This window comes from Saccopteryx leptura, chromosome 3, assembly GCF_036850995.1.
Source record: "Saccopteryx leptura isolate mSacLep1 chromosome 3, mSacLep1_pri_phased_curated, whole genome shotgun sequence".
NCBI lineage: Eukaryota > Metazoa > Chordata > Mammalia > Chiroptera > Emballonuridae > Saccopteryx > Saccopteryx leptura.
Genome location: NC_089505.1, coordinates 76,835,216 through 76,847,793, shown reverse-complemented (window position 1 = coordinate 76,847,793; position 12,578 = coordinate 76,835,216). Strand labels below are relative to the sequence as shown.

General features: G+C 43.1%; 2 protein-coding genes across 3 annotated transcripts in view; both read right to left on the bottom strand.

The window, feature by feature from the left end:
* Positions 1 to 12,578, bottom strand: part of LOC136399327 (zinc finger protein 420-like) — a 375,158-nt gene that overhangs the window by 101,852 nt on the left and 260,728 nt on the right. The gene's annotated exons all lie outside the window — the stretch shown is intronic.
* The window catches only part of LOC136399325 (zinc finger protein 420-like), a 135,084-nt gene that overhangs the window by 101,876 nt on the left and 20,630 nt on the right, over positions 1 to 12,578 (bottom strand). The gene's annotated exons all lie outside the window — the stretch shown is intronic.

Below are 12,578 nucleotides of genomic sequence, written 5' to 3'. Positions count from 1 at the left end.
GTGGAACTACAGATTCCAAAAGGGAGTTGGAATGACTGATACGGAAGGTGGAAAAGAGAAGGTGATGTGGCCACTTTCATGGTGTGTGAAGGGTGACCGCCCTTTCATTTTTGGTTGAATGGAGACACAATGATGCCCTCAGAGAGGTAGACAGGTGTAGGAGAAGACGAGCCTGGGAGGACTGTGCCGTACACTCTGCTCCCACAGGAAAGCCCAGCTCTCCCTCCTGGCCCTGGAACACAGGTTCTGCTTCTCTCAGTTTCCCCCTGACTTTATGTTTCTGTGAGCAGCAGGCTCTCTCTCCATCTCCTTGGGGTAAACCTTTCAAGAAATTTCTGCCTCTTCAAGGCACCACGTTGCTGGTTTTGACTCTCAACTGTGAAGACTCTTCAGGATTCAGATAAAATTCATAGTCTTCAGAGTATAGTTAGAAGGCAGTAAAACACACCTAATTTTTATACCATTGTGGCACGCCCACATCATGAATGGTTGAAGGAGACTACTTTCCAGGTCATGTTACCCTCATGTAGCACAGTCATACCAACTACACCCTTGCTTGTATAAATTAGTGAGAGGTTATGCTACCTGATACATGAGGAAGAGGAAACCAGACATTCAGCTGGAGATGGAGATGTTACAGTTTGAGATGAAAAAGCAAAGATACTTTGTGCAATGGAGAAGAAAGAATCCAGACTCATACTGCTGATGTAAAGTTACCTGACGTAAAGTCACAGAGATGCTTGCAGTGCACTTGGGGGATAAGGTTTTTCCATCACGTGGTCCTGCGTTGGGTGAGTTCAGAAACAAGGTGAACTTTGATGCCTAATTCACACCACTAACAATAATTGATGGCAGATACACTACAGACCAAAATGTAAAGAAAAAAGAAATTGTGGTTTTTGTAGCAGAAGTATAGTGTAATATTTTTATAGCACTGTGGAATCATAGGTTTTATGAAATGAATACCAAACCATGAACTTAGTGGAAAAATAGGTTAATTGGAATTCAATATAAATGAGTACTGTTCCTCATGAACACCAGCAAGAGTGTTAAAAGAAAACGACACAGTGGAAGAAGTATTTGTGAATCCCAAATGAGACAGTAGATCAGTATGGAATGCTTTTAAGAAATATGCACAAGGCCCCGGCCGGTTGGCTCAGTGGTAGAGCATCGGGTTGGCGTGCAGAAGTCCCGGGTTCAATTCCCAGCCAGGGCACACAGGAGAAGCGCCCATTTGCTTCTCCACCCCTCCCCCTCTCCTTCCTCTCTGTCTCTCTCTTCCCCTCCCGCAGCCGAGGCTCCATTGGAGCAAAGATGGCCCGGGTGCTGGGGATGGCTCCTTGGCCTCTGTCCCAGGCGCTAGAGTGGCTCTGGTTGCAACAGAGCAATGCCCCGGAGGGGCAGAGCATCGCCCCTGGTGGGCGTGCCGGGTGGATCCCGGTCGGGCGCATGCGGGAGTCTGTCTGACTGTCTCTCCCCGTTTCCAGCTTCAGAAAAATACAAAAAATAAATAAATAAAAAGAAATATGCACAAAACTAAAATGATAGAAAAAAGGCATACTCTAACATGCAACTTGCATACATTGATATACATATGTGTACATTTGTCTTTCAAATGATCCTCCAGCCACATAATCATCAGTGAGTGGGCATTAACCTACAGTGTGGTACCAGTACATACACAGAAGGACTAAAATATAAAAGCCAGAATGCCAAGTGTTGACATAGGTGTTGCCTTCCAAAGACCTCAAGACACTACTGATGGGAGTAGAAATGATGTGGCCACTCTGGGAAAGTGCTTACTGGCATCTTATAAAAGTGAGCAATTCTGAAACAGCCTTCATATTCAAACTCTCCAACAACATTTTATGGAAAGTGTCATTTCTTGGTTTGTCTGGACACCATTCTCAAAACTCAGTTGACTATTTGTGCGGTCTATTCCTAGATCTCTGTTTTATTACATTAATTTACTCTCTATCCTTTAGCCAACCTCAGAGTCTTACAAAAAACTTAAGGTAACATTTGAAAGGCAAACGTAACTCCTCCATTCCCACTGTCATGCTTCAGAATTTTTAAAAATATTTTAATTCTTTTGCTTTTTCATATAAATTTTAGAATCAATTTTTTCAATACTTAAAGCATAAACTTGAGGACCTTGGAAGGTTGTCTTAGAGGCAGAATGTCAACTCAGCATGTGGTTGTCCCACATTCAATTTCCAGTCAAGGCACACAGGAAAAGTGGCCATCTGTTTCTCTACACCTCCCATTTTTTCTCTTCCTCTCCTGCAGCAATGGCTTGATGGAGAAGAGCACGTTGACCTTGGGTTCTCGGTATGGCTTCTTCAAGCTTATGCCTCTATCACTAGAAATAGCTTGGTTGTGAGCACCCCGAGATTGGCAAAGCATTAGTCCCAAGTGAGTTGCTAGTTGGATCACAGTTGGAGCTCATGGAGTAGTTTGTCTCTATATCTGGTTTTTTTTCACTTATTTTTAATTTACTTTAAAATTTTTATCTGTGTCCATGAGTTTCAATGTTGTGTCCTCCGTATGTATGGAATCATACAGTTCTTAGCTTTTTCTAATTTACTTATTTCACTCAGTATAATGTTATCAAGGTCCATCCATGTTGTCGTAAATGATACTCATCATTTCTTATGGCTGAGTAGTATTCCATTTTATATTTGTACCACATCTTCTTTATCCAGTCCTCTACTGACGGGCATTTCAGTTGTTTCCATGTCTTGACCACTATGAACAGTGCTACGACGAACATGGGGGTACAGTGTCTTTACATACCACTGTTTTTCATTTTTTAGTGTATATACCCAGTAGAGGGAAGAAAGGGTGAGGGGTGAGGTGAAGGGGAAGGGTAAAAAGAGGAACAGATATAGAGTGACGGAGGATGATTTGACTTTGGGTGTTGGGTATACAGCATAAACGACTGTCCAAATGATGTGGAGATGTGTTCTCTAAAGCTATACTCTGGTTGACCAATGTCACCTTGTTAAATTGTCTAAATAAAACATATATATATATATATATATATATATATATATATATATATATATATGTAACTTTTTTTGTTCATTTTTAGAGATAGGAGGGAGAGGAGAGAGAAGCAGAAAATATCAACTTATATTAATTGCTTCCTGTATGTCACTTGACCAAGCAAGCCTAAGGAGTCTTACCGATGACCTCAGTGTTCCAGGTCGATGCTATATACTGCACCACCATAGGTCATGTTTCTCTCTTTTTTTTTTTACAGGTACAAAGAGAGTCAGAGACATGGATAGATAGGGATGGACAGACAGGAACATAGAGAGATGAGAAGCATCAATCATCAGTTTTTCATTTCAACACCTTAATTCATTGATTGCTTTCTCATATGTGCCTTGACTGCGGGCCTTCAGCAGACCGAGTAAACCCTTGCTTGAGCCAGCGACCTTGGGTCCAAACTGGCGACCTCGGGGTCTTCAACATTGCTTCTTCGCATTCCAGTCCGTCGCTCTGTCCACTGCACCACCGCCAGGTCAGGCTCTCACTTCTTTTGTAAATATTGTATTAATTAGAGAAAAAAGAGAAATGGGGGTTACATCAGATAGCATCGATTTATATGAGTTGTTTTTTGGATTTTTCTTGACATGGCAAGCCCAGGTTTTTAACTGACATCAGCATTTCAGGTTTACATTTTATTGACTCTGCCACTACAGGTCAGGCCCATCCTCTACCTTAAAAAGAAAAAAGCACACACTTTACATGCTTCTTCTTAGTAAAATTTTAAAATACTCCCTGTCTGACTGGGCAGTGGCACAGTAAATGGTGCAATGGCCTCGGATACGGAGAACCCCAGTTCGAAACCCTGAGGTCACCAGCATGAGTGTCAGATTATTGACATGACCTTATGGTCACTGGTTTGGGATTAAAGGTCGCTGGCTTAGATAGAGCCCCCGTTAAAGACACATGTAAAAAATCAATGAACAACTAAAGTGCCACAACAAAGAATTGATGGGAGAAGGTATTAATTCCAAATGAGACAATAGATCAGTACTGAGAACATTTAAAAAATATGTACAAAAGTGTACAATGACAGAAGAAAAAAATGTAAAAAAGGCATATTCTACCATGTAAATTACAAACATTAATATACAACATACATTTGCCTTTGAAATGTTCCTCAGCTCCATAATTCATCAGTCACTGGACATTAACTTACAGCACGGTGTCAATACATACACAGAATGACAGTTTATACACAGAACGCCAACTATTGACATGGGTGTAGACTTCCTGTGACACTCATACACTTGTGATGGTAATGATAATGGTGTGGCCACTCAGGGAAAGTGCTTACTAAAATCGTAAAACTGACTAATCCAGAAACATTAAATATAAAATTCTCCAGCAATATTTGATATAAAGTGTGTCTTTCTCTCTTGGTTTGTCTGGGCACTATTTTGGAAACTCAGTCAACTGTATTTGTGTAGGTCTATTTCTAGATCTGTATTGTAATACATTAGTCTATGTGTCTATCTATTACAATCCCAAAGTCCCTTTATTACAGGAAACTTATGGTACATTTGAAATGTGATCATGAGAGTCCTCCATTCCAAATGTTATGTTTCAGAATTTTTTGGTTCTTTAAATTCTTCTGCTTTTTCAAATTTTGAGTTCAGTTTTTCAATAATTAAAATAAAAAACTTAAATCCTTTAACTTAGTGAAGGTTTAAAATTGTCCCTGAAAAAACTTACTCTGTAAACTGAAAGTTGAGTGGCTATTTCTGCCCCGGAAAAATTATGATTGTTATATCATTATAATTCTAAAGTTCAAGCACTCAAATACTCTACCCTGTGCGAGAAGTTTTTACATTCATAACAGGACAGGCATTTCACACAAATATTTCACCTTTTTAGGCTATAACTACATATGAATATTTTGTTAATGGGATCCATCTGTTAGGAGAGTTGGTCCACCTGAACGAACTTTAACTTAAATTCCCAGTGGATTTTGTCGCGGTGACAAAAATGAGAGGCCTCATTTCTGCACCTTCAGATGTGGGTCTGTTCCCATTAGTATCAGCATGTCTCTATGGGGCCCTAGAATCAGAACCAAAAAAAGGTGCCGAGAGACTTCTCTTTTCTCCCGCCAGAGTTGGACATCCTCTGCTTTTTCCATATCCTCACACATGGTAACAACAGGCACCAATTATCACAAATGTTTGAGATACAAGGACTCTTCTTGAAATCTCCACCTCCAGCCTGATCAGGTGGTGGCACAGTCAGACTGGGATGCAGAGGAGCCAGGTTTGAGACCCTGAGGTCACCACCTTGAGCGTGGGCTCATCTGGCTTGAGCAAAAAACTCACCAGCTTTGACCCAAGGTCAATGGCTCAAGCAAGGGGTTACTCGATCTGCTGAAGGCCCACGGTCAAGGCACATAGGAGGAAGCAATCGAACAACTAAGGTGTCGCAACGAAAAACTGATGATTGATGCTTCTCATCTCTCTCTGTTCCTGTCTGTCTGTCCCTGTCTATCCCTCTCTCTGACTCTCTGTTCCTATAAAAAAACTAAAAAATAACACCTCCATCTTTAGGATTTTAAGAAACAAGCTCTCTCTATTATTGGTGTGTTGATGGAGAAACAGAAAGTATCAAAGTCTTGGCAAGGTCTGTGCCTTTTCTATGCTAAGAGGATTCTGGTCCCAGTCAGTCATGAAGCTTGTCTTTGTGACCAATGCTCTGTGACCACAAGTTCTGCATAACCCTGGAACCAGAGGAGACTTTGGGTCTGGCCCTGCTTGTTCATGTATTTTTTATCCCCATTAATTGTGTTCAAGTATTGTTCCTTTACACTCCAGTATTTTCACATTACACACCCAGCAGTGTCAGGATCTCACACTGCACTCTCGGTCAGCAGAGTTCTCACTGGTCCCTCCTAGGCCATCTGCTTGAGGTTCACATTCCAGGAAACCAGTGTCATTCTTAACCCCCATCTGCGCCATGATGCCCAGAACAGCACTGGACAGTCGAAGTCAATTATTTACAGCCTAGGAAAGAGCTGAAGCTGAAGATGAAACCTGCACTTCTGCCTTCTAGGTGCAGCAAGTCGCAGGGGTGTGGTCCCCATAAAAGTAGAAGCTGGGAGACCATCTGTACGGCCCAATGGGAGAAGCACATGTCTCATGAGCCTGTCAAAGAGAGACCTGCCCCATCCTGTCACAAGTACTGGATTCCATGTCTTGGGTGGGTCAACTCCCCACCTTCTTCAACAGATAAAAAGTGCCTGATGTGAACACTGAGCAAAATGGGAGAAACATGTTCTCTCCTGAGTCCACCACAAGATTTCACTCAAGAGAGTGTAGCATATACTCCAAAGGAAGAAGGGAGCTCTGTGTTATAGGGTATCATTTCACATGCCACAGGTGTGGACTGTTGGCAGTGTGGTAACACTAAAGACACAATTATCAAATTGATTTTGAGGCAGAATGTTGGTTGGAACTCAGCATTTCACTTATCTTTATGTGATTTCCAAATTTTCAAAAGTCAAAGTAAAACAGTGGTACATCATATAAAAGCATGTGCCTGACTGGGACCCACCAGGCATGTTTATCAGGGCATGATGTTCTGCCCATCTGGGGCGTTGCTCCATTGAAACTGGGGCCATTCTAGTGACTGAAGTGGAAACTATGGAGCCATTCCTAGTGTCTGATCCAACTTTGCTCCAATGGAGCCTTGCTGCAGGATGGGGAGAGAGAGAGAAAGGAGAGGGGAAAGGGTGGAGAAGCAGATGGGCGCTTCTGTGTGCCCTCACCAGGAATCAAACCGAGGACTTCCACCCATCAGTCAGAACCTCTACCGCTGAGTCAACCGGCAGGGCAAATAGAGTAGCATCTTTACTGGAGTTTCCATCACACCTGCTCTGACCTGCTGAACAACCTCCACAATAAGTTTCTGGGAATCTACAAACTGTTTTCCATGTTGACTCCATTAATAGTCACCATATTTGGGTCAGGCAAGTATGAGCACAGTTCTCTCAAACCTATTGTATGTACAGTTCATGACTGGATCTCTCACTAAAGCACAATTGTCTGCACAGTAGGTTTCATAGAAAACAACATTTTTACCCATTTAATTATAATTTTTAGATTTTATTTATTTTTAGAGACAAAATGAGGAGAGGAGCAGGGAGCATCAACTCCCACATGTGCCTCATCCAGGGAAGGCCAGGGTTCTGAATCAGTGACTTGAGCATTCCCAGGTTGATATCTTATCCACTGTTCCACCACATGTCAGGCACATTTTCTCTTTTTAAGACGATTTTTAAAAAATTAGAGGGGGAGAGAGAGAAGAAGGGAAGAGCAGGAATCAGCAACTCACACATGTGCCGTGACTTGGGAAGCTGGGGGTTTCTAACTGGCAACCTCAGCTTCTCAGGTAGATGCTTTATCCACTGCGCCACCACAGGTCAGGGTGAGACTTTCTCTATCTCTTCAGTCAGTCTTCTAATCTGAAGGTCTCTTGTGGAAAACATATGTATGTTCTGATATCCATTTAACCTGTGACTTTTTTTTTTTTTTTTCTGTATTTTTCTGAAGCTGGAAATGGGGAGAGACAGTCAGACAGACTCCCGCATGTGCCCGACCGGGATCCACCCGGCACGCCCACCAGGGGCGATTCTCTGCCCACCAGGGCGCGATGCTCTGCCCCTCCGGGGCGTCGCTCTGTTGCGACCAGAGCCACTCTAGCGCCTGGGGCAGAGGCCAAGGAGCCATCCCCAGTGCCCAGGCCATCTTTGCTCCAATGGAGCCTCGGCTGCGGGAGGGGAAGAGAGAGACAGAGAGGGGTGGAGAAGCAGATGGGCACTTCCCCTGTGTACCCTGGCCAGGAATCGAACCCGGGACTTCTGCACGCCAGACCGACGCTCTACCACTGAGCCAACCGGCCAGGGCTAACCTGTGACTTCTGATTGAAGCATTTAATTTATTCTTATTTTAGGTGATAATTGATAGGCATACAGGTTTTGACACTTTGTTTATTTTACATTTGATAGACAGAAATAGAGAAAGAACCATTGAGCTGCTCCTATATCTTCTCTGATCAGGGGTGAAACACACCGTCTTGCATCTTGATGGGGCTCTTCACTGACTGAGCTAACTGGCTATGGAACCATTTTAGAATTCACTTATACATTCATAAAACAGAATTTTTAACTTCAACTAACATTAACAGCTAGACCTCGTAGGCAGATAATAAACAAAGAGTGGTTTTAAATGACACATTAGATAATATAAACTTGAGGTTTATCAAAGTATTTCACCCCAGTAAAGAACTATATACATGCTAGCCAGGCCACGGGAGGTACAGTGGATTAAGCTTCGACCTGGGATGCTGAGGACCTTGGTTAGAAACCGTTAGTTCCACAGCCTGAGTACAGGCTTAACAGCTTAAGCACAAGGTCAGTGGCTTGAGCATGGAACCATAAACATGACCCGCTAGTCGTTCACTTGAACCCAAAGGTCACTGGCTCAGCTGGAGGATCCAGTAGAGGCACATATAAGAAAAGAATCAATAAACAAAGGGCCACAATTACTAGTTGCTGTTTCTAATATCCCTTACTGTCTATTCTCATCTGTCCCTCTGGCTTAAAAAAAATTACATGAATTCTTGACTAAATGAAGACAAAATGCACTATAAACATAGAGATAGTCTGATTCTGTCTCCAAACAGTCATAAGAATAAAGATTAATATAAGGATAATGTGCATCAGTACACCTCCTTGACATCCCTCATTGGACTCCTGGGAAATGGAAATAATCCCATTAAGCTGAGGCCCTGTAGTTTTCCCTGTAATAAACCAAAAGCCTTAAAAACACTGTAAGAAATGCAAGACACAAAACATCAGTAGGTGCATATAAATATGAACACTGCACACAGTGAGACTATGGCTATGACAGGAAACACAGGAGAGCAGCATTCAATGTCTAGTTTCTGTGATGCTGATGATTATCAGGGAAGGTGTGTGCACAGGAAATAAAAATATATCTCATACAGATGCAGGTCAGGACACTGGAAGAGCCAACAAACTTTGGTGCCTCCAATTTAAACTTCCCACCTGGAATTCCTACTAATGATGATGAATCTGTTGAAATACACTCAAGGAACAACAGGTGCCAATGGACATACCTCTGGCCATGCAGTGAACATAGAAAACTTTGCATTCAAACACTAAGGATAATGTTTTACCAGACTGGTGCTGGCAAAGTGGATAGTGCACAAACGTGGGACACCGAGATCCCCAATTTGAAACCTCATGGTCGCTGGCTGAAGCGCAGGATCAGAAACATAATCCCACGGTTACTCGCTCAAAGAAAGAAGTCACTGGATTGGCTTCAGCCCCTCAGGCCAAGGCACATGTGACAAGCAATCAGTAAACAACTCAAGTGATACAACCAGAAGTTCATATTTCACATCTCACTTTCATGAGAAAAGGAAAATGTTTCAACCCCAAAGCTGCCACGATCACCACATTCCTCTGGAAAGCATGGATAATGCCTGGCTACATTCATGTCTGAGAATCAAACCTATTAAACCTTGTCCTTGTTCCACATAAGTGATGCAGAAGGAAATAACGTAACACTGAAATGTACAGGACTTGGAATTGAGACCAGGAAGATTATTTCAATTTTAAAATATACAAATGCCATTCCATTATTTAACAAAAATCCATATTCACATTAAAACACAGGGGACAGCATTAAAACATGAGTTGGGGATTACATACTTTGGGAAATATATAATGTAAAATATTCATGTAATTCTGATATGTGTCAATGTATTAAAAAGATTAAATTACAAATAAAAACTCACAGGTCTTTGGTGGCTGAAGAAGGAAAGTAGTGAGATGTCGTTGCAATAAAACTTCAAAGGAAAAAGCTGAGATTTCTGTAGCTGAGGATAAAAATAAAAAATCAGAAGGGCACAGAATATGGGTAACAAATTTTTTTTAATTGATTTTAGAGAGAGACAGGAACATTAATCTGCTACTGCATGTGCCCTGACCCATCACCAAACCTGCAAACTTTGGCTTTGGAACGATGCCCTACCAGGCGTCCCCAAACTATAGCCAGGGAGCTGCATGCAGCCCCCTGAGGCCATTTATCTGGCCCTCGCCGCACTTCTGGAAGGGGCACCTCTTTAACTGGTGGTCAGTGAGAGGAGCACTGTATGTGGCGGCCCTCCAACAGTCTGAGGGACAATGAACTGGCCCCCTGTGTAAAAAGTTTGGGGACCCCTGCTGAGTCTAACCAATCATGTGATCCAGGAAGGGATAACACAAACTTGATTTTCCTGAGTTGAGCCAGTGGTGCAGCATGGGAACACATATCCTAGCTCCACATGAAGCGTTCACCTCATCTCAGCATCCTAGACCTTAGTCATCTCCCACCTGCTAGTACACCGTCACTGCTACAGGGATTCGAGTCTCTTTATTACAAAGCATCTGTTAGAGTGACAGTTCTGTCCTGTGTGTGTTCATCTAATATCAGAACACAGTGAGAAGACATCACCTAGTATTTGGATGAAAACATGAGGAGAAACAAAGAATTGACTTGGATAACATCACTTACAAATAGTGAAAATAATTTTTTAATTTAGTGAGAGGATGGAAGCAGAAAAAGACTCCCACATACACCCAGGCCGGGATCCACCACACAAGCACACTAGGGGGCAGTGCTCTACCCATCTGGACCTTGCTCCATTGCAACAGAAGCCTTTTTTTTTTCTGCCTGAGGCAAAGGCCATTGAGCCATCTTCAGAACCCGGGGTCAACATACTCTGAGTGGTGGCTGCAGGATGAGAGGAAAAAGAAGAGAGTGAAGTGAAAGGGGGAGGAGTGGAGAAGCAAATGCAGGCTTCTCCTGTGTGCTCTGACCAGGAATCAAACCCAGGACATCCATACACTGGGCGAAGCTCTACCTCTTAACCAAGAAGGCAGGGCCAAGAATAATTTTAAAACATTGATATAATGCGGTTATTTTCCAATGGAAAAATGCAATATACACTGCACCTAGAGAAATGGCGGTGTGAGAGATACTCTCAATCTCTCCCCTTGAAATTTCAACAAGTTCTAAAACTATATGTAGAGGAAAAAATCCCCAGATGAACCTGCAATATATACACATGAGATAGACAAAGACATGATTGCCCAAGAAAAAGGGTCAAAAATAGAATCTACTCACAGAATAAAAAAGCCACAGTACTGAGTTTTTCTCTATTCTCACAGACGGGAGGGAGGGAGGCACTGGTAGCGCAGGCTTTGTCTAGGAATCTGGAGGAGAAGGGAGTTTGAGGGAAGGAGCTAAGGATGACAACCAAGACCAGGAGTAGGGCTGTTTCCGGGCATATGCCACACCGTGTTATTGCAGGCATTATCCACCCACAAAACCTGTGGCGCGCTCTGAAGAACGCGGGAATAGCTTCTGAAGATCGGCCCATGAGGAACTGAGGCACGTTTGATATGCAGGCACACCCTGCAGTGTTTAGCTTGTGTGGCACAAGACGCGCTTGATTTGCGTTCTGTGCCCCAACTGCTCCCAAACCTGGGACACCAAATAGCAGTAAGCAGCCCCTGCCCTGCTCAGGGCTGTGCTTTGAGTGGTATCTCAAGAAGAACCAGGCTGTTATCCCAGCCTCCTGCTTCCACATTTCTTCTTTGCTCTGCGAACAGTGACAGTAGTGCTGCGTCTCCATGCTGCTCTTTCCTGTCAGTAGCGGGGGGTGCCGGAGTGCTTGGTCCCCTGCTGTATAGGGTTGGGGGGGTGGCACCAGAGGTGCCCTAGTCAGCCATTCCTAGAGCCATAAAATTGCAGAGCCCTAACAAACCCCTCCTACCAATACAACCGTGGTCCTGCCTATATAATTGCAACAGTGACGCCTCAGCAAAATTCTGACCAAGAATTTCGCAAAGGCAAATCCTATAGTACAGTGCCTCTTACTGGAAAAGGGAATGTTACCTCTGAAAACTGAATTTTTTTTCCTCTACCTTCTCATTCTTCTTTCCTTTTATTCTTTCACATTTTCTCATGTGAACATCATACTTAACTGTTATATTTTTTATTCTTCATTTTTGCAAGGGTTTCATTTCTGAAACTTTTATTTTCTCTCTCCCTCCCCACATTCCTGCCCTTTCCTCCCTCTAATGGGTATATACCCACAAAACTCACAAACATGCATACATAGCCCTGGCCCATTAGTTCAGTGGTAGAACATTGGCCAGGCGTGCAAGTTTCAGGTTCAATTCCAAGATGGAAAACAGGAGATGCACCCATCTGCTTCTCTACCCTTCCCCCTCTCCTTCCTCTTTGTCTCTTCCCCTTCTATAGCCAAGTCTCCATTAGAGCAAAGTTGGCCCTGTGCACTGAGAATGGCTCCATGGTCTCCACCTCAGGTGCTAGAATGGCTCCAGTTGCATCAAAGCAATACCCAAGTTGGGCATAGCATTGCCCCCTAGTAGGTATGTGGGGGGCATCCCAGTTGGGCACATGCATGAGTCTCTGTCTCCTCCTTCTCACTTCAGAAAAATA